General features: G+C 44.7%; 1 protein-coding gene across 3 annotated transcripts in view; it reads left to right on the top strand.

Annotated features, from left to right (window-relative positions):
• The first annotated feature begins 19,525 nt into the window (after window positions 1-19,525).
• Window positions 19,526-21,233, top strand: part of PIK3R1 (phosphoinositide-3-kinase regulatory subunit 1) — a 95,717-nt gene continuing 94,009 nt past the window's right edge. Inside the window, exon 1 of one of the 3 annotated variants that reach the window (XM_025270890.3) lies at window positions 19,526-19,645. The gene's annotated coding sequence lies outside the window, so the exon portion shown is untranslated. Of the gene's footprint in view, window positions 19,781-20,362; window positions 20,697-21,233 lie in introns of those variants that run through there. The other 2 variants (XM_006054575.4, XM_025270889.3) reach the window with 2 other exon arrangements.

Below are 21,233 nucleotides of genomic sequence, written 5' to 3'. Positions count from 1 at the left end.
TTTCTTGAAATAGAAATTTTCTAACTGTGTTAACTTGGATTCTGGAATAATCAAGGATAATTTCAGTGCTGATGTTGTTCTGGTGACTATTGCTGCGTTACACATCACCCTGAAATCAGTAGCTTAAAACTGACCATTTTATTTTGGTCACAGTTTTGTGGGCTGGGAATTCAGGAAGAGCTCAGCCTAGGCAGGTCTTGCTGGGGATTTTTCAGGCTGTTGCCATCAGATGTTGGCTGGGGCTCCTACCATCAAAGGCTCCACTGTGCTCTCTCCTGAGTGTGTGGTTGAGGAATTCCTGTGGGAGCTTGGCATGGTTAGTTAACAGAGCACCTACACCAGCATGGTGGTCTTGGGGTGCTCAGACTTCCCAGATGCCACATGACTTCACCCAAGCCATCAGTCCCAAGAGAAACAGGCAGTAGCCTTTGCCAACCTAACCTCCGACATCACACAGCATCACTGTCACAGACTCAACGGGTTACAAGCGAGTCACTAAGATTGAGCCTCCTCGTATAGGGAGAAATATCAAAGACACATTTTTAATCTGCCAGATATATATCTGTGTTTGTGTGTTAAATAACAACTTAGAGTGTATTATCTTAAACTAGCAACCTGGATCCTCCTCAAGACTGCACAAGTCTGTGAGTTCATTTTTTACTTACAGTACCTAGCACAGCCACTGTGTTGTATCAAATGCTCCAGGGTGTCCCTGGTGGCTCAGACTATAAAGAGTCTGCCTTCAATGCGGGAGATCTGGGTTCGATTCTTGGGTCAGGAAGATCCCCTGGAGAAGGGAATGGCTACCCACTCCAGTATTCTTGCCTGGAGCATCCCATGTACAGAGAACCCTGGCGGGCTGCAGTCCATGGGATCACAAAGAATCAGACTCGAATGAGTGACTGAGACACACGCATGTTAAACTAAGCAGAGAACTGACAAGCTAAGGACACTGCAATGCAAATGAAGAAGGGACTTTGTGGCTGCCAAATTTTTACCTTTTGTGAGCTGGAAGGATGATTGTGCTGATAAAACCACTCTATATAGTAACAACAGAAAAGCTTGGGGTTTTAAAGGTAAAAGGAATCTCAGAAATCCTATGGCCCCACCCTTCCTTACAGCCTTCCTCATTGTACCCCAAGGGCTTCCCTGGTGGCTCAGAGGGTAAAGTGTCTGTCTGCAATGTGGAAGACCTGGGTTCGATCCCTGGGTTTGGAAGATCCCCAGGGGAAATGGCAACCCACTCTGGTACTCTTGCCTGGAAAGTCCCATGGAAGGAGGAGCCTGGTAGGCTACAGTCCACGGGGTTGCAAAGAGTTGAACACGACTGAGCGACTTGACTTTCACTTTCATTGCACCCTAGTTTTTTTCAACTGAAGCCCAGAGAAAGTAAGTGACATAACTAAGTGACAAAGATCAAGTCTCCAGTCATAAATTCTAGTCACTGCTTTTGGTACATTATAAAACTTTTTGTCAGCCACTGTTTGAGGTTATGACTTGATCAAATTGCAGGGGCTTCCCTGGTAGCTCACACGGTAAAGCATCTGCCTGCAATGCGGGAGACCTGAGTTCGATCCCTGGGTCAGGAAGATCCCCTGGAGAAAGGAAATGGCAACCCATTCCAGCATTCAGGCCTGGAAAATTCCATGGATGGAGGAGCCTAGTAGGCTATAGTCCATGGGATCACAAAGAGTTGGACACAACTGAGCAACTTCACTGTGTTCACTGGTTCACTGTGATTTAGATCTTTTTCATATATAAGGGTGAATGAGGTTGAGATTCTGCCAACCTGTTGACTCAGCGCGAGTCCTTTTATTACAGGACTTTTCTATCCATTCCATCAGGCGGATAAAAGTCCTAAAAATGTCTCACTGGGAGGCCCCAGGAGTGGCTCTCTTCAGTCCCAGGTCAGAAAACCTAACTTCCTAATGCTTTCCTCCTGTTGCAATACAATCTTGTAGTTTCTACGACTGGGCAGTGTGGAACCTGGAAGGCTTCCTGCAATTTACAAAAAGCTGTGAGGTAACGAAGATGTCCCTAAGATTGCCTATAACCTGTCACAAGGATCTACTGTATTTCTAGGTAGTGAGCACCCAGCCTACTATGACAGTGTGAGATACTGTTTGGAGTCTTGGAAGCAGAAAGATAGCTCAGTCCCCTGTTTTGCATTACACTGATGCAGTTTTGTCTGGAAGAATAGGATTTTTAAAGTGACCACCCAGTTAATTAATATAAGGAAAGAAATCACACCTTCTCCTTTGAAGTTTCTGTAGCTCCCTTTAGTAAGGGAAGGCTCCTGCCATAGCCTGTGTCAGGGCCATGTTTGAGGCTTGTTCAATTTAATAAATTCCATAGTTTTGCAGAAAGGCAAGCGATAGAACTGGTGTCTCGGACTTGTTCTTAAACTAATTTCTTAGCTCTGTAAATATGCCTTTAATTCATTAAATTGATGTTTGTGAAAGTGACTGGCTCATAGCATGAACTCAGTACACGTCAGCTCCCCTTTTCCAACCCCTCAGAACTATATAGTGAGTGACTCATGTTCACAATGTTAGTGTTTCTCTAAAATCTTCTGACTCTTCGTTAGCAATGAAATGTAGTTAATATTTGCTTTCCTGACCTTATTAAGGCAGAAAAATCTTCTGGAGCTCTTTGTATTAGGGTTCCCCAGAAACCTAATAGAAAAAAATACAAATATATATATACGTATAGAAAGTGAAAGAGGTCGTGTCTGACTCTTTGCGACCCTATAGACTGTAGCCTGCCAGGCTCCTCTGTCCATGGAATTCTCCAGGCAAGAATACTGGAGTGGGTGGCTGTTCCCTTCTTCAGGGGATCTTCCCAATCTAGGGATCAGACTCAGGTCTCCCACTTTGCAGGCAGATTCTTTACCATTTGAGCCACCAGGGAAGTCCATATATATATGTATGGAAACATAAATATACATATGTGTGTGTGTGTGTGTATATATACACACACACACACACACACACAGATTTATTATAAGGAATTAGTGATCATGGAGGTTGACAAGTCTCCATGAGACTTGCAGTCACTCTCCATAAGATCTGCAGTCAACAAGCTGGAGACCCAAGAAAGCCAGTTTAGTTCCAATCTGAGTCCAAAAGCCTAAAAGCAGCAAAACCAATAGTGTAATTCCAGGCTAAAAGCCAGCAGAGTTTCAACTCAGGAAGAGCCAGTCTGAGTCCTAGAGATGGAGAAAAACAAATGTCCCAGCTCAAGGTGATCAAGCAAGAGGAAATTCCTTCTCCTTTGAGGGAAGGTAAGCCTTTTTATCCTATTCAGGTCTTCAAATGATTGGATGAGTTTCACCCACAGTAGGGAGGACACTCTGCTTTACTCAGTCTGCCTATGCACATGTTAATCTCATCCAGAAACACCCTCACTGACACACCCAAAATGTCTAGGCCCTCTGTGGTCCAGTACAGTTGATACACGAAGTGAACCATCACATTCCTCTTCCAATGAGTGCTAGCCAAACTGAACTTCAGGTGAAATTGGTATAGTTATAACAAAAATGTCTTTCTAGTTAAAATGGATGTTACTGAGGATGTGTAATGTTGCCAGTCCTCTGTGCCATCACGTGTTACTGTGTGCTCAGAACATTTTATTCCAGTGCTGTGCGCTTAGTCGCTCAGTCGTGTCTCACTCCTTGCAACCCACCAGGCTTCTCTGTCCATGGGGATTCTCCGGACAAGAATACTGGAGTGGATTGCCATGCCCTTTTCCAGGGGATCTTCCCAACCCAGGGATCGAACCCAGGTCTCCCACATTGCAGGTGGCTTCTTTACCATCTGAGCCACCAGGGAAGCCCACAATAATTTTGTGGTTATGTAAAGGAGAAAGCAAAAGTCACTCAGTCGTGTCCAACCCTCTGCGACTCAACCCCATGGACTGTAGCCTGCCAGGCTCCTCTGTCCATGGAATTCTCCAGGCCAGAATACTGGAGTGGGTGGCTGTTCCCTTCTGCAGGGATCTTCCCAACCCAGGAATCCAACCCAGGTCTCCCGCATTGCAGGCGGATTCTTTATCGTCTGAGCCACCAGGGAATCCCAGCATTCCAGAGCATGTGAATAAATGTGATGTCCCTGGGAATGCATTTACAAGGATAAGGCAGGGCCAGAGGCAGGAGGATGTCCTATGCAGAAGGTTGCCTCAGTCACTATCCTAGGAAGGGGTGCTGGTGCAAGCCCTCCGTCTTCCCTTCAGAAGGTGAAAGACTTGCCTTCAGAGGTATGACAAGGCATGGAGAGTATAGTACACTTCACAGACGTTTGCAGACAGCAATGGCATTTTAGTGCCTGTAGTCAGAAGGTAAATCATTTGCACAATCATGATTGATCCAAAATTCAGAAATTGTAAATGTGCTGCACTTTGGTCTTATTTAGAAACCAAATATTGCTGCTCATGTGGTAGCAGCAATATTCTTGCCTGCGAAATCCCACGGACAGGGAAGCCTGGCGGGCTACAGTCCATGGGGTTGCAAGAGTTGGATGCGACTTAATGACTAAACCACTGCGGCAGCAAGTTTGTGCCTTAGCAATTGGGGGTGTCGACTGCAGCGGTTCAAAGCATGCAACTATCAGGGCTCCTCCTGCTGCCAACACAGAAGCGAAAATGGGGAAACTTGTAGAGTTTCAGAGTAGAAAACAAGTTATAAAAACAATGGCTGAAGAAGCCTTGTGTTAGCTAGAATTTGTGCTTGTGTTAGCTAGAATCCATTATCTTTATAATGAATCGCTAAAGAGATTGTATCTATATAATGTTGTATACCCACTGCACTGTCATCTTGCTCATGATACAGTCTGAAAACAGAAACAGAGAACATAACGAACTTGTCCTCAGGTCACGCGGCAAGTAAGTACCAGAGTTCCCTGCAGGAGTTTGAAAAGAAAGTCTGGCTCCATGTCTAGTCACCAAACTAGATGTCCCATCTAGAGAAGTGGGTCCTCTCTCTGCAACGCAAACAAAACCACAGTCTCCCCCAGTAACCCCATAGCGTTGCTGCCTTGTCCTTGCAAGGCCCAGGGGGATTACTGAGCAAAGGTTCTCCTTTTGTGTTTTCAAGCCGTGCCACTTAAGTCATAGGTAGAAGTTTATGGGGGTGAAATGAAGACCAGCCCTGGTGGAGTCAGAGCCTCTCCTCTGGACCCTTCACCTAACTTGAACCTTTTATGCCCTGCCCATTCCATCCACCATCAACTACAAGCCCCTTGAAATTTTTTATTGCCTATTCCACTTAAGACTTGAATTTTCCTTTGGAGTTTTTGTTAGTTTTATAACAAAAATCTTGGCACTGAATTTTAATTTCCATAGCAGTAGGGTGGCCCTCAGGAAATATTTCCCTCTCCTCCCTTGGTCCTCATCACAAAGAAAGAGGGCCGCCTCGTCTTCCTTTGTGAGGAAAGCTGTGGACTGCAGATGCAGCAGTGAGCAAAGCAAACAGGGCCCCTGCTCACAGAGTGTATAGTTTAGTGGGGAACACAAACATGATTCAGAGACTTACACACAAATATAAAGCTTACTGTGACAAGTCCTATAAAGGAAAGGTGCAGAGTTCAGTGGGCCAGAATGGGCAGTTGACCTACTCAGGAAGATCCAGGAAGTCTTCCCTAAGGAGGTGACACAGAGTGAAGATCTGGAGAGAAAGGAGAGTGTGTCACAGGAAAAAGCTGCTCAGAGGCCGTAGACCCAGGCAGGAAGGAGTATGGGGATTTTGAGCAACCAAGAGAAGACCAGCGTGGCTGGAGAACAGTGGATGGGGATGTGGCAGATAATGAGGGAAGAGAAGGAAACAGAAGCAAGACCATATCCAGCCCCCATGAAGCGGGGCTTATATACCTAGAGCAGTTCTTGCAACTTTAACTTTTCATCAGAATCACCTAGGGAGTGTTTTAGAAATACTGATCAGAAGATCCCACTCCAGAACAATTCAATCCAGACTTCTGGAAGTGAAACCCAGGCCTAAGTTTTGTTTGTTTGTGTGTTTGCTTGTTGTAAGGCCTCCAGATGATTTTATTGTGAAGTTCAGAATGAGAATCATTGCCCTGCAGCAAAGAGGAAACAATATAACATTTAAAAGATGTATATTGTGTGTGTTTGGGGGGAGATGGATGTCATCATCAGATTTACACTTCAAAAAGCATCCTTTTGCTAGAACCATGGAGTAAGAAATTCTAGAAAGTAAAGATTTCAGAAAGGAGTCCAGTTGAGTGACAAGTAAATGATGCAACAATTTTGGATTAGGGTAGCAGCAATGGAGGGCTTCCCATATGGTGCTAGTGGTAATGAATCCAGTGGAAATGAAAAGAAATGGGTCAAGATGAGAGACTTCTCTTCAATTGAACAACTGGGACTGGTGGAATGGTGAAATGATGGACTGGTACAGGAGAAAAGGAGATGATGATTACTGGGGTTCTGCTTATACAGCAGACTAGATAATTGTCCTCTTTATTGAGACAGGGACAAAAGCTAGCCCCAGACATGGTTAGAGTGAGTGTGGGTCTTCAGTTTTGGCCTGTGGAGTATGCTTTCATTGCATACTTTACTTCTCTTTTCTCCAGGTGATCAATATGTCACTCACCAGTCCTTGCTATTTATTATCCATTAAAACAAACAACAGCTACAACAACAAAATTATTGAGCACTTACTAAGTTCAAGTCACTTGCCTTATTAATCTGCTTTCAATTTACTCAAAGAAGCTTACTTATGAGTGAATAAGCTTTCTTAGTAAATATACATATTTCCCTAGCACAGTTCTATTTCATCTTCTCCTTTAAATTTTTTAATACTGTATATTTATTAAGACATTGAATGCCAAGTGACAGAAGCCCCACTCCAATAAACTTAAATAGAAAAAACATTTTGTTGTAATGATATAAAGGTATCTCATGGACACAAATTTGAATCTGTAGGAAAAGCTGAAATCAGGAACTCAGGACTCCATGGTAGCTCTCCTCAGTTCCTCCTCTCTGCAAAGCTGTTTGTTCTTCTCTCTCCTCACAAACCAGCTTCCATGACATTTCATGTCAGCATAAAAGAAAACAGGGTAACAGACAGTTTGGGAGCTTTAAATGTTAGAGCTCAGACTGACTGACTCATCACAAAATCCAAAATCCTGAGAAAGGAACTCATTGGCTCAGTTGAGCCACATGTCCTCCTTTGGACCAATCAGCTGTGGCCAGGAAGTATGAGCTGAGGAAAAGGGGATGGTCCTCCCACACTGATTCATAAACCCCACTGTACTCTGGCTGAAATGGATGCTCCTATGATAACCCGTGGGTATTGCACCAATACCAGGCTTGCAAATCCTGGAGAAGCAGAGGTTAGGCAAATAGTGCAAGTTTTCCAATCCATCCCAACTGAGTAAATTCACATATGTGAGCCATCAGCTCCATCTGAGAAGAGTTTCAAAAAAGTTTATACTTTACAAAATATTTTATTTCTCTGGACTGGTGCTATCATGACATCTGAAGTTTCCAAAATTTCGAGAATGTCATATTAGATAGTGATTACACCAGTATATTTATATTTGAATGTATATGATTTGGACTGGGCTTCTCTGGTGGCTCAGATGATAAAGAATCTGCCTACAATGCAGGATACCTGGGTTCAATCCCTGAGTCAGGAAGATCCCCTGGAGAGGGAATGGCTACCCATTCCAGTATTCTTGCCTGGAGAACTCCATAGACAGGGTAGCTTGGCAGGCTAAAGTCCATGGGGTTGCAAAGAGTCGAACATGACCGAGCAACTAACACTTTTCATGATCTGGACTACAAGGTTTTGAATGGATTCAACAAAGCAATGCAGTAACTGTAAAATTATGCTGATTTGAAACATCATTTGCATTTCTGTAGATGGAAAATTATATAACAATTTCTAGCTCTTTTGAGTCTCATTAATATTTGATTAACACTGACTCCCCAAAGCCCTAAAAGAAGGAGCAGGGGTTGCAGTTTCAATTGCATTTGGGAAAATATGTACTTTGTTCCCTTGGAAATGAAGGAGAACATATTAAATGACAAGTCACGAAGAAGCTGGTTTTGACAGTGTTTTCTTTTGAAGCTCTAAGATAAAATGAGGACTTTGCATATGACGGGTGATGAAAATGATCAGAAATAAAGATTTTGGCTGGGCTTTCTTATTGATGGGCCTTGAACAACATTAGGAAGTGATCAGGTCGCTATTTGCATTCTAACTTCTCAGGGTGGGGCCCTCTTTGTAGACCATACTCATGTTTTCATGACTTTTGGAATGTCCCTCAAGGCATTTACCATCCAGTTAGAATTAAACGAATGCATGGTTAATACCATTTATAAAACTTCTACTTCTGAGAGTCCAGTAGACAGTCTACATTAGTTTTATTTTTTTTTATTTTTTTGTGCTGCTAATGAAGCTTTTATTTTAATGAGTCACAGTTAACATCCAAACTGTTGAACAATCTTCAGAGAAAACTGGAATGTGCAAGGCTGCAAACTCTACATTAGTTTTAGAGAGAAGTCAAGGGATGGGAATCCAGGCAGGCATGAGCGGCCCTGCCCTGCTGCCCTGACAAAACTGTGAAATAACTGCCTCCAGACACTTTCATCGGGCTTCCCTGGTGGCTCAGTTGGTAAAGAATCCACCTGCAATGAGGGAGACCTGGGTTCGATCCCTGGGTTGGGAAGATCCCCTGGAGAAGGGAAAGGCTAGTGACTCCAGTATGCTGGCCTAGAGAATTCCATGAACTATACTCATGGGGTCACACATTTATCAGCACAGACTGGGTTTTCTCCCTATTGGCCTCTCTTTACTTACCTTTAACTTCCTTCTCCATCTTCTGGAGGGTCGCTCTGATTCGTTCCAGTCTTGCTCTCAACTCATCTTTAACTCTTTCCTGCTAAGGCGCTAACTGAAAATTGAGGTGTTGTCTCAAAACACAGCGGGGCAGCGAATTGAGGGTTTAGATTCTGGATCCGTGTCTGCTGTTATCTGTGTCATCTGGGGGTCAGTTTCTCTCATGTGCCCAGACCTCAGTTTCCTCACCTTTAAGACAAATGGGAAAGAATTAGATGCTAAACTCTCTCCCAGGTATTGCATGTTAGTCTATGTAATAACACCTTTCAGATGTGTTTGTATTCTAAAAGGTATGAGGAGAACAGTCCCTCTCCCTCCTCCAGTATAATTCAGAGGAAGGGTCAGCACACTCTTTCTGTAAAGAGCTAGTAACAATTTTAGGCTTTGTGAGTCATACAGTCCCTGTTGCAACTACAAACTCTGCCAGGTGAGCATAAAAGCTACACAGAAAGGGGAGTTATTTATGATAATAGGTGGTAGGCTGGAGTTAACCCGCAAGATAGAGTTTATAAACCCCTGGTTTAGAAGATGCTGTATGAGACCAAGTTGCTTGAGTTGAGTTCAAAACTCAGCTCTACCAGTTCCCTGATCTTTTTGTGCCAGTTTCTTTATCTGCAAAGTGGGAGAGATGGCACAGTGGAGAAATTAATTCTTATGTGTACAGCATGTAGACCACTGCTTGATTCATAAGAAGTGTGGTTAGTGGTTATTCTCTTCCCTCTTTTCAAATTCATGTTATGTTTCTGCACACTGTCTTTCTGTTGATGAGCTTAGCCCAACAACCTATTCTGCAGGGAGGTGTTACTAAGGCAAGGGCCACTGGCCTGCCAGGTGAAGAAAGACCTATCCCTGGACAGAAACTCATCTCTTCTGAGCTTTCTACTGGTGGACAGTCACAGCTCTCTCCAAAGCTTCTTACTAGAGCAAAAGCATATGAGCTTGGCCTGCCTCAGACGAATGGCTCTTATGCCCTCTTGTAGGATATCACCTGAATCTAAGATGAATGGTCTTGTACCTTCTGCAGGGTAGCCTTATTGTTAAGCCAAGAAGTTTCTGAACCCCTCACTAAGAGGATGAATAAGGAAAAGCTTGACAAAGCCACCTCTGTCAAAGTACTGAGCCTTCCTTGGTGGTCCAGCAGTTTAGACTCTGTGCATCCAATGCAAGGGTTGCAGGTTCGATCCCTGGTCTGGGAACTGAGATCCCATGTGCCATGAACTATGGCCAGTAAAAAAAGGTACTGAGTCTCATGATGTGTAGAATAACAGATTTCTGGTATTATACCAAGGATTGGTGAGGGAATGTCTCCTGCATGAGGGGAATGTCAGGACACAGTTTTAATGTGGTCCAACATGGTCTGCAGAAGGAAGATGGTGGTGTTGCTGGGTGTAGAGAGGGTATGTGCCATTATTTTTGGCTGGGTAAATGGTTTGGGAAATGGGTACATATTGTTTTTTCCTTTTGAATTGAGTGACTGAAAAAATAGCAGGAATTGCCATCTCTTTGCCACAGAATTGTGTGGTAGAGTCTTTTATAGCATTTCACATTTAAAGAAGCTTTGTCCTTAGATTGCATCATAAGCCTGCATGGTTCCTCCTATTTTTTCATGTGGCTCAGTGCCTGAATTATGTACAAGATTATTAATCTTTTACAAGGCCATTGTTGACAGACCTGTAGTCATGTAGACGAGTCATAAACCTTGTCTTCCATAAGTCAACCGTACCTGTTATACTTGGCAAGGGCTTACCAGGCACCAGCTAAACCAGAATCATACCGGTGAGGCTATGAGCCAGACCAGTAAGGCCCACAGCTGGTTTAGGAGATGTAGGTTCTTGTCATGATTCTGTCACTAATTGGCTGTGTGACTTGGAGCATCACCTAACTCAGTATTATGGAGACAGTTATCTACCCTCTCTGAGACTCAGTTTCCTTCTCTGAAATATAACAGAGTTAAACTATTAGGTTGGTACAAAAGTAATTGCGGTTTTGAATTGTTGAAGTTTGTTGTTTGATATTGGAATACATTCTTAAATGTGGTTATGTTATACATCATTTTAATGTGCATTTCTCACTTTATGTTTTTTGGTAATGACTTATTACTTGCTGTTTATTTTATATTTATTTTAGACTAGGGAAATGATGTTAGACAAAAAGCAAATTCAAGCAATTTTTTTACTGAGTTAAAAATGGGTTGTAAAGCAGCAGAGACAACTCACAACATCAACATTTGGCCCAGGAACTGATAACGAACATACAGTGCAGCGGTGGTTCAGGAAGTTTTGCAAAGGAGACAAGAGCTTTGAAGATGAGGAGCATCATGGCCAGCCATTGGAAGCTGACAATGATCAACTAAGAGCATCATTGAAGTTGACCCTCTTACAGCTAAAGGAGAAGTTGCCCAAGAATTCAACATTGACTATTCTATGGTCATTTGGCATTTGGAGCAAATTGGAAAGGTGAAAAAGCTCAATGAGTGGGTGCCTTGTGAGCTGATTGGAAATCAAAAAAAAATCATTGTTTTGAAGTGTTATCTTTTTATTGTATGCAACAACAACAAACCATTTCTCAGTCAGGTTGTAATGTGCAATGAAAACTGGATTTTAAATGACAACTGGTGATGACCAGCTCAGTGTTTGGACCAAGAAGAAGCTCTCAAGCACTGCCCAAAGCTAAACTTGCACCAAAAAAGGTCATGGTCACTGTTTGGTGGTCTGCTGCCCATCTGATCTACCTGATCCACTATAGCTTTTTCAATCCTGGCAAAACCATTATATCTGAGCAGTATGCTCAGCAAATCGATGAGATGAACCAAAAACTGCAACAGGCATTGGTCAAAAGATGGGCCAAATTCTTCTCCACGACAACGCCTGACCACAAGTCGCATGACAAACATTTCAAAAGTTGAACAAATTAGGCTACAGAGTTTTGCCTTATCTGCTATATTCGCCTGACTTCTTGTCGGCCCAACCACCACTTCTTCAAGCATGTTGACAACATTTTGCCAAGAAAGTTCTTCCACAACCAGCAGGATGCAGAAAATGCCTTCCAAGAGTTTGTCAAATCCTGAAGCACGGATTTTTACAATATAGGCATAAACAAGTTTATTTCTTATTGGCAAAAATGTGTTGATTGTAATGGTTCCTATTTTGGTTAATAAAGATGTGTTTGATCTAGTTATAATGATTTAAAATTCACAGTCCAAAACCACAATTACGTTTGCACCAACCTAATAGATGCAGCAGGTACTTGCCAACTCTGTGATTCAGGATTACCCAAGGAAGCAGATGAGGTGTTCCCAGAGGTGTGAAGTTCTCTGATCAGCCTAGATCCTGAGGGAACTTCCCTGGTGGTCCTGTGGTTTAAACTTGGCCTTCCAAGGCTGTGAGTTCAATCCCTTGTCAAGGAGCTAAGATCCCTCAAACCTCATGGCTAAAAGACATAAAACAGAAGCAAAGTTTCTCCTGGATTTGTAGTGATGATAGATTAGCTGATAATTGCAATGGTTAGATTGAAAGTTGCCTAGAAGTGACTTATCACAGATTTAGGATAAGGAGCACATTAACCAAAAGGGAGGTATTACTGAACAAGGCAGCATATGCTGCAGTCCTACAGTTAAAAAGCCCCAGCCAAGATTTTATTCTGCTGCTGTCCATCTATGAGACTTGGGTCAAATCACATAGCCTTCCCAAGTTATCTTCTTCATCTGTAAAACAGAAATCATGGTGCATGCTCTGCCTACAATGTAAAGCAGATGCATCTGTTGAAAGAATTCATGAGCAAGCCCTCTTGAATCGTTGCAATCCAACACAAAAGCCATCATAGGCATGGCTCCCTTTTACAACAGAAAGCATAGGATGTATGTTTCAAACATATCCATGGTTAAAGAAGCTCATGTCCCCCCAAACCATCCTAAATGAGGAGTCGTCTTTCCTTCACAATGCATTTTGCTCATAACTGAAGAAAGGAAATGCCTTAACTAGGCAACTAGTTAACATTGGGATACAGTCACCCAACAAAAGATTTTAACTACTTTTAGAAAACTGGTACTGTCAGAATATAGCCTTACCTGATGTAAAGCGTTTTCTTTGCACACCCAGCTTGGCAAGACCTAGAGGAAAGGCAGTGGGGTGGAGACTAGACTGGAGAGGCTGATGGTAATGGGTTTCCTTTATTCTGTGAGGCTGTCTGAATCCTTGGGGCTCGGACTGACAGTTCTGGATCCCCTCCAGTGGAGGGAACAAAGGCTGGGGTTTCTTTTGAAAAATTCTTTCTGAGGACTGAGATTGTCCAACACAGTTTCCTTGATAAAGGGCTCATTATCTATCAGTGTGACTTTGCCCTTAATTTTTATGCTGGCAGTGCCAACATGAGCATATTTAAGCCAATCCTTTTACCCAGACAGCTGTAACAGCACCCTAACAATTTGTGCCAGTGCTCAAAGCTTGGGTGTAGAATATAATCAACTATGGGTGAAATTTCCAATTAGTTGAATCACCAAGAAATACAATTTATCAGCTTGCTTTTCATCGTATTTACACTTCTTGTCATTTTCCAAATGCAAGCCCATTTTAAATTAAAAAAACATAGAACATTTCAGAATTGCTTCCTTAGCTCAACCGACTCATGTTTATAGATCTAAAGAGGTTGCTTTTGTTGGAGAAAGGTGGATCCGAACTTCGGAAAAGGGGACGCTCTGAAAAAGAAATCCATATTAACAATGAACATGAGCAACCAGCCAGAGAGGGAGAGTCTGTTGATGGTGATGGAGAAAATCTTATATATCACCCAAGTCTAAACAAGGTGACTACATTTTAGTCTCTAAAACTGGAAGGACTGGAATGTGACGTTAGCTCAGAAAGCTGAAAGCTACCTAACCATACTGTAAGCTTTGTAAACGATTTTTAATCAAAATGACAAAGCTTCAAGGAGCCTACACAAAAGGGAATCAAAGAGTACAAGTGAAATAGTACCAAGGGAAGGCGTGTGCGGTGGGGTATATAAACAACACTGCTCACTGATGGGGGAGGGGTGCTCCCCATCAGGGGCCTGGGACACTTTGGTAAGGTTTTCCAAAGGCAGGATGAAACATCCCTCAAGCTTCCCCACCCTGTGTAGTATGGATGTTTTCAGGGTTTACCCACGTTGTAGCCTGTGTCAGAACTTCATTCCCTTTTTTACGGCCAAATGATATTCCATTGCACATCAGTATACTTTGTTTAGCCTTTCATCTGTTCATGAACATTTGTGTAGTTTTCAGCTTTTGGTTATTATGAACAGCACTGTTATCAACACTGCATGCAAGTTATCTATTTGAATCCCTTCTTATTGTGGTTTTTATTTGCTTTTCCCTAATAACTAAAGATGCTGAGCTTCTGCACTTTATTCTTGGATAAAGTGTTCAAATCTTTTGTCCATTTTTAAAACTGTTTTGTTTACTTTAAAAAAAGTATGATTGTGTTGTGAGAGTTCCTGACCTATTCTAAACACAAGTCCTGTGTTGGATATATGGAGAAGGCAATGGCACCCCACTCCAGTACTCTTGCCTGGAAAATCCCGTGGACGGAGGAGCCTGGTAGGCTGCAGACCATGGGGTCGCGAAGAGTCGGACACGACTGAGCGACTTCACTTTCACTTTTCCCTTTCATGCATTGGAGAAGGAAATGGCAACCCACTCCAGTGTTCTTGCTTGGAGAATCCCAGGGACGGGGGAGCCTGGTGGGCCGCCGTCTATGGGGTCGCACAGAGTCGGACACGACTGAAGCGACTTAGCAGCAGCAGCAGCAGTGTTGGATATATGTTTTGCAAATATTTTCTCCAAGATGTGGCTCTTTATTTTCATGAGTGGTTTTTGAGGAACAAATGTTTCTGATGAAATCCAATTTATTGATTTTCTTCTCTTGATACTTCATGCTTTTTGTGTCCTAGTATTTAAGAACTCTTTCCTAAACCTATGTTCTCTTTTAGAAGTTTTATAGTTCAATTTTTAACTGTAGATCTGTGATCCATTTTCACTCAATACCCCGTATTCAGTGGGGTACAAACATCAAGGTTCATTTTTCCTTGCATGTAGCTTTCCAGTTGCTCCAGGCCTGGTGATGTTTCAGCACCACTCACTGACTAGTAGCATTAATGGTCCTGTTGCTCTGTCCTCAAATCTGGTTCTGACTTACTCAGACCTTCATGGGTTCTGTCTGAACAACCTTTGCATTCTATTGCTTTAACAGTAACACATATTAAGAATTTCCAGTTGTTTCATTTAAGCTTCCAGACCTTTCTCCATTACTGAGTGTCCACAGTGTACCAGGAAGTCTATTATTTGCTGGAGTCATACAAAAATACAAGTGGTTCCTGGCATTCAAGAAAATAGCTACAAAATCTCGTTTGCATGTTTCATATTTTATCAACTCAAGTTAGATTATCGTATTAATTTTTTTTAAATCCAGCTTCTTATTACAGGGGATTTTGAGAGCAGATACAGAATAGAATTAACTGAAAACCATTACTAAGGTGGCTCATTTACTTCCATTGCATACTGGTTGATTTATTTAGTTTCCTTCCTAAAGTGTGAGGACTAAAGAGCTGAAAGAGACAAGAAATGCCCAGACCACAGATTATGACCAAAGAACTCTGAGTACAGGTGATGATGATCTGACATGTTCACTGAGGGTACAGTCAGGAAATTGCCTCTCCTTCTGATCCTTCAACATGGTTATCAGCATGTACAAGCTCAGAAACAGTAGAATGAGAATTCTCACTCTGTTGGCCTTCTGAATTCTCCCTTTGCTAGGAAGTACTATTTCAGCCAATAATTTTTTTTATGCTCCTTGTAATATGTGTTTAACCTGGGTAGCTCACAAAGAGTGGAAAATTTTAAGCTAAATAATACAAAGATTGATTTTTCTCCCATTTTAGTTATCAGGGCAGGAGATACGGAAAATAAAAATATTGGGCAAAATGTCAGAGTATTTTGCCCCAAGGTTGCTAGTACTGGTATCTCACCCATTACCAATTCTCAGCCATTGAATTCCTACAAATGTTTGGTGTTGTAGAGAACAGAAGATTCGAAATACATGAGCCTTGAGATTAACAGTTTGACCTCAAGTTCATTATCTCCTTGGGTGTTCTTTCTTTTTTTATTCTTTTTTTAGGCCCACTTAATTTTATGTCATAGAGCATCATAAAACTATAAACTGGTGGTCATAACTCTTATATGGCCTAAACCCAGGGTTCAAAAAATGTTGAATGAATTGTCAGCATTTAATAATTGGGAAATCGCCCATTAAAAAAAAAAATCTGGATTTCCAACTTCTCTCTGAAAGGCCTGGCAAATCTGGGCTCACATTCCTGCATGGCCACAGTCAGCTAAACTCTAGTACCAGCTGCTTCCTTTAAGACCAGCCATTTAGACTCCAGTCTCTCCCCAGTTGGCTTTCCTGTGGCACCTTTCCCACCTGGGTCCTTTAAGACAGTGGCTCTTGAACCTGGCTTCAAATACTGGAATCATATGAAGAACTTTAAAAGCTACTGATGACTCTGTTCCAACCCCCAAAGATTTTGATATAATCTGTTGTGTAATCCAGGCATTGGGATTTTTATAAGCTCCCCAGGCAATTCCAAAATTGAGGACTGGTCTAAAAGCATCTCAGAGTTTAACTTGCATACAAAACACCTGGGGACCTCGTTAAAATGCAGACTGTGATTCAGCAGGTCTGGGATTCTGCAGATCTAGCAAGCTCCTACATAGTGCCCGTGCTGCGGGCTGTAAGACAAAGGCTTGAAGGCATTTGTTCTTGTTTAATTTTGATTTTGACCCTGAATGACAGGTTTCAAGTCTAATGGAAGTTTATTCTTTTTGTTTGAAGTTGTTTATTTATTTATTTCTGGCTCTTCTGGGTCTTTGCTGCTGCACGTGAGCTTTCTCTAGTTCAGCGAGTAGGGGCTACTCTCTAGCTGTGGTGCACGTGCTTCTCATTGCACGTGCTTCTCTTGTTGCTGAGTACAAGCTCAGTCGTTGTGAGGCCCAGGCTTACATGTGCAATCTTCCTGCACCAGGGATTGAATCAGTGCCCCCTGTTTCGGCAGGAAGACTCTCAACCACTGAACCACCAGGGAAGTCCTAACAGAAGCTTATTCTAGCACTCCTGTCATTGAAGTAGCTGGAGTGATGGTGACGAACGAGAATATCCTACTGGTCCTCTTTGAGGAGGGTACTTCTCAGCTTGCTGCGGCCTCTGAAAGCCTTTCAGTGTTGGGGGTCCTTGACCCCTGTAGGTCTGCCTTCTGAGCCACCTTCGCTCTCACCAACCATAGTATCGTGTCACCACACGATAAATCCTCTCTCCCTTTGGAAAACTGTGCCTCCTTTGACATTTTGAGCTCTTTGATGGTGGCTCACTGCTGCCAGCCACCAGTTCGGCTGTTATTGATTGAAATGTAGTGTTTGCGCATTTATTTGAGCATTTTATTGCAGTGGTTTCAGTTTGTGTTTCCAGATGCCTTAGGCCTGGAGCAATGGTTCTCACACCCTAGCATGCCACTTGGAAGGCATATTAAAACAGATTCACAGGCTCTACCCCCAGTTTGTCTATTTCACTGAGAGGGAATTTGTATTTCCAACAAATTCCCAAGAGGTAATGCCATGGCAGGTCCAAAGACCTAGAGATGCTCTTGGTTTCACCACATGGCTTCTTATAACAGTTACATTTTGGGAGTCCAGATAAGATTAGATTAAAGCAAAGGTTATTTTTTAAAAATCTGAATATTGCTGTTCTGGTGACTTTCACTTTTATTATTCCAGTTAGTGGAAAATGAATAAATATTTGAATATTAGTGAAATGGTGAAGAGATCAATTTAATAGAGATGAAACAAAGACTAAAATTATTCAATTTATGGAAAGAGAGACGTATTGTCCTTCCATGCAACACTCTATGGACTTATGCTTTGTGTTCAAATATGATAGAAAATATATACATATACTGGAAATAAGTGGCTGAAGTCTATCTAGAAAAAGAAGCTTGATCAAGGATTTCATGCTATTTTTAGTTTAGGGAGAATAGAACCCCACTAGAGCAGTATATAAGTGTCTTTCCAGGAACTCATTATGTAGGAAAGGAGACAGCTGGTAAGGTTTCTTTCGGCCCATGCCTAACGGAAATACAGCAAATGTCATAGCAGTTATATCTCAGTTTATTGGATTGGATAAAGTTATTCTGTCACAGGGTGAGGCCCCTCCTTTCGTTTATAAAGCTCAATGTATGAGGTCCTTCATTTCACAGGATGCATGGGAATGATGTAGCTTGGTAAACTTCATATTTACTTTTAGATGAAGTGGATTCTTACACAAGTAGGTAGCTGTCTGCTTTTGTATCTCCACCTCAAGAAATATGTTGGAATAACAAAAATGCCAGGCCTGAAAACCCTAAAGTAGAACTAAGCTGTCCATCAGAATGTGAGTCACCTTTAGGGATGACTGTATTTCCCAAGGACAGTCAAATTTCAGGATATTCTTCCTCTACTTCCATTGTCCATTAAAAATAAAGAAAAGAAAAAAACAACGGAATTTAAAAAATACCTGAAAAAAAACCCCCACCAAATTCAAAGTTTGACAAAAGTAAGTTATTGGTTTAAAAAAAAAAATAATATTCTTGCAAGGAAATTGGAACAGGGCTTTAGGGCAAGTCGACTGGGCGGGTGCAGGTCTCGAAACCGCAGAAAGAGGAATCTGGGAAGAGGTTTTTAAAAGGCGGACTATTAAATGCTTTTATGGGCGAAAGAGGAACAGAGGGGGTGGTGGCATCCCATCATATCGTCAGAGGAAGGTTTGTATCAACAGCAGATTTTTCTTGAGCAACTAAAATAATGAGGACTAGCTGAAAAATGTGCATTAGAAATTTAAGGAATTTACAGTTCACGTGAGCTTTCTCCCACCGACCCCACGAGCAACTGCGGTCTGCCTGAGCGACCTACATTTGCTCCGTCATCTCAGGACTGGGAAGGATCAGTCAGCGTGCGCCCTCCTCATAAAACTCTGCCCTTCTGGCGGGCCCGCCTGGCTCCCGGGGGCGGCAGTGCCAGCCAGGGTCCTGGAGTTCCAGGCAGGCTGCGGACGCCCGTCCCTCCGGTTCACCCTTTCACCCCTCCTTCACCCCGAGGCGCCACGCGGGGTGGCGCGGTTTTTCCGCCCACCCCCGCGGCCGCACTGGCCAAGCCGAGAACTGCAGGGCCTCCGGCTTTGGCGAGCCTGGAATCCGAGTCCTCCCCGCCTCAGCCCCTGCGCTGAGACGCTGGGGGCTCGAAAGAGGCTGGGGTGTGTTTCAAGACACCGCGATTAGAGACGCAGCTTCTAAGTCTGAACTCGTCCTCGGTCTCTCGCAGACCTGCCGCCTCCGGTCTCGAAGACTCCCGGCAGCCGGCTCAGCCCCAGGCGGGAAACAACCTGGCCGGGCTGGCGGGCGAAAACCCAGAGCACTCGGCCGGGTAGCCCAGGGCATCCCCGCGGCTGGGGGCGGAAGGCGAACCGGGCCGCAGGAAGGGTCGGCAGGAACCGAGCTCCGCCCAGCTGGCCGCCGGGCTCTCAGGCCGCGCGGTGAATGGCAGCGGCGGAGGGCGCGGTGCCAGCGGAGAGGGGCGGAGCCGCGGGCGCTGGTTGGCGAGGGCTCGGGGGCGGGGCGCGCGGGGCGGGGCCGGAGGCGGGGCCGCTGCCCGGCGCTGGAGCTGCGGGCGCACGGAAAGGAGTCGCGAGCAGCTGGAGCGGAGTTGGAGGAAGCGGCGGCCACGGCTGGCAGCGGGTTAGAGACGGCGAGCTCGGGTCGGGAACGGCTGGCGGGGCTGAGCTGGGTCAGGGGCTCATCGGAGCCGTGCGCGCCAGAGGCTGCCGGTGCAGCCTGGGCCCAGCAGAGGAAGGAAGCCGGCCGGCGGGGGAGGTAGGCGGCGGCAGCGGGTCCGGGTGTGTGCTCGGGAAGGGGAGGCGGTGCGTGCGCGCGCGGCCACAGCCGCTCTCTTCCTGTCACCAGCAGCCGCTTCTCCTTCTGCAGAACCGAGCCGGGGGAAGCGAGCCGGCCCCCGTCCTCCCTGCCGCTGGCATCTGCCGCCCTCCGGGCAGCCGCGGGTCCCCTTCGCGGCCAGCGTCCCGGCGTGCTCCCGGTTCCCTCGCGGCTCCCGTTTCCCTGGTCCTCTTCCGAGCGGGGTGTGCTCGCCGCCGGGAGCATTCGTCCCCGGAGTTGCAGGCGAACTCGGGCTTCCGCCACCTCTCCGTCACCGTACACTTTCCTGAGGGTTCCCCCAGTCGCCCGGCTGCAGTTTTCCGGAGCCCTTCAGCGGAGAAGAGCTCCCTGACCGCCGGCTTCGCTTTAGCGGGCAGGATGTCTGCTTTCCCCCGCGCTCTCCGGCTGCAGCCGGGTCGCTGCCCGGGCACTTCCCCGGGGCGGGCGGGGGTCCCAGGAGCTCGCCCGCGGCCCCCGCCCTTCGAAGTTTGCCTCCCTCCTCTTCCGGGGTGGGGGAAGTGTGCCTCGGGGCGGCCGATCGCCGGGGCCCTAACTCGGCGTGTGGTGCCGGCCGGGCCTGTGGCAGGTTGTTGGAGGCAGATTTAATGGGGTCTTCGGATAGCCCGGAAATCTCTTTTTGTAACGTGGGGCGAGACTGGAGGGACCGGCCCCGCAATATGGAGCCGGCTAGAGGGAGCGAGAGAGCGTGCAAGCCCGAGCTGAAAGATCGTGCGGAATTGTCTGGAATCCACAGCTCTCACGCTCACTTCCCAAGGGCAGAAACTGCCCGGCAGATCACAAGACAAAGAGAACAGGAAAGCTCAGGCCAACCGCTCGAGTGCAGAAATGTACTTTGGTAACCAGATTCGATCGTGTAATGAAAGGGTGTGAGCGGAATGGCTGTACATGTTGAATGCAGAATGTGTGTGAACTGGATTTGGGGAAATTCTGCTTCTCTGGACGTAGTTTAATATCAGAAAGCTCTCCCGTTTACCGTTAATCTCTGGTGTAGCTGCAGCACTGCTGGTATATAAGTGTGAGTTTACTGGGTTTGGGGGTTTTATGACTTTCGAAGCGATAGGGGTTTTTCCGGCCTCCGGCCTTTTTTTTACCCCTCTCCAGTTCTTTCCTCTTTGTCAGTCTGTGCGAAGTACGAATGGATAAAACAGTTCCGGGTTTTGAACGCAGCATTAGATCGTCATTTCAGTGTGATGGGGCTGAAGTTTTTAGTTGTTAGGCGGGACATTCACAATATAAGTGACCCAGGCATTATGTGAAGAGGGTTTTTTTTTTTTCTTCATTAGCTTGTGTTGCGTTTTGGCAACTTTAAAGGTGGTTAGGTGTTAGTTAGAAAAGGTCAGAATAGGTAGGTATCAGCTAGAAAAGGCCAGAG

The sequence above is a fragment of the Bubalus bubalis genome, chromosome 19 (genome assembly GCF_019923935.1).
Source record: "Bubalus bubalis isolate 160015118507 breed Murrah chromosome 19, NDDB_SH_1, whole genome shotgun sequence".
NCBI classification, from domain to species: domain Eukaryota; kingdom Metazoa; phylum Chordata; class Mammalia; order Artiodactyla; family Bovidae; genus Bubalus; species Bubalus bubalis.
Note: the sequence above shows the minus strand (reverse complement) of the source record. Positions and strands in the feature narration are given on the sequence as shown.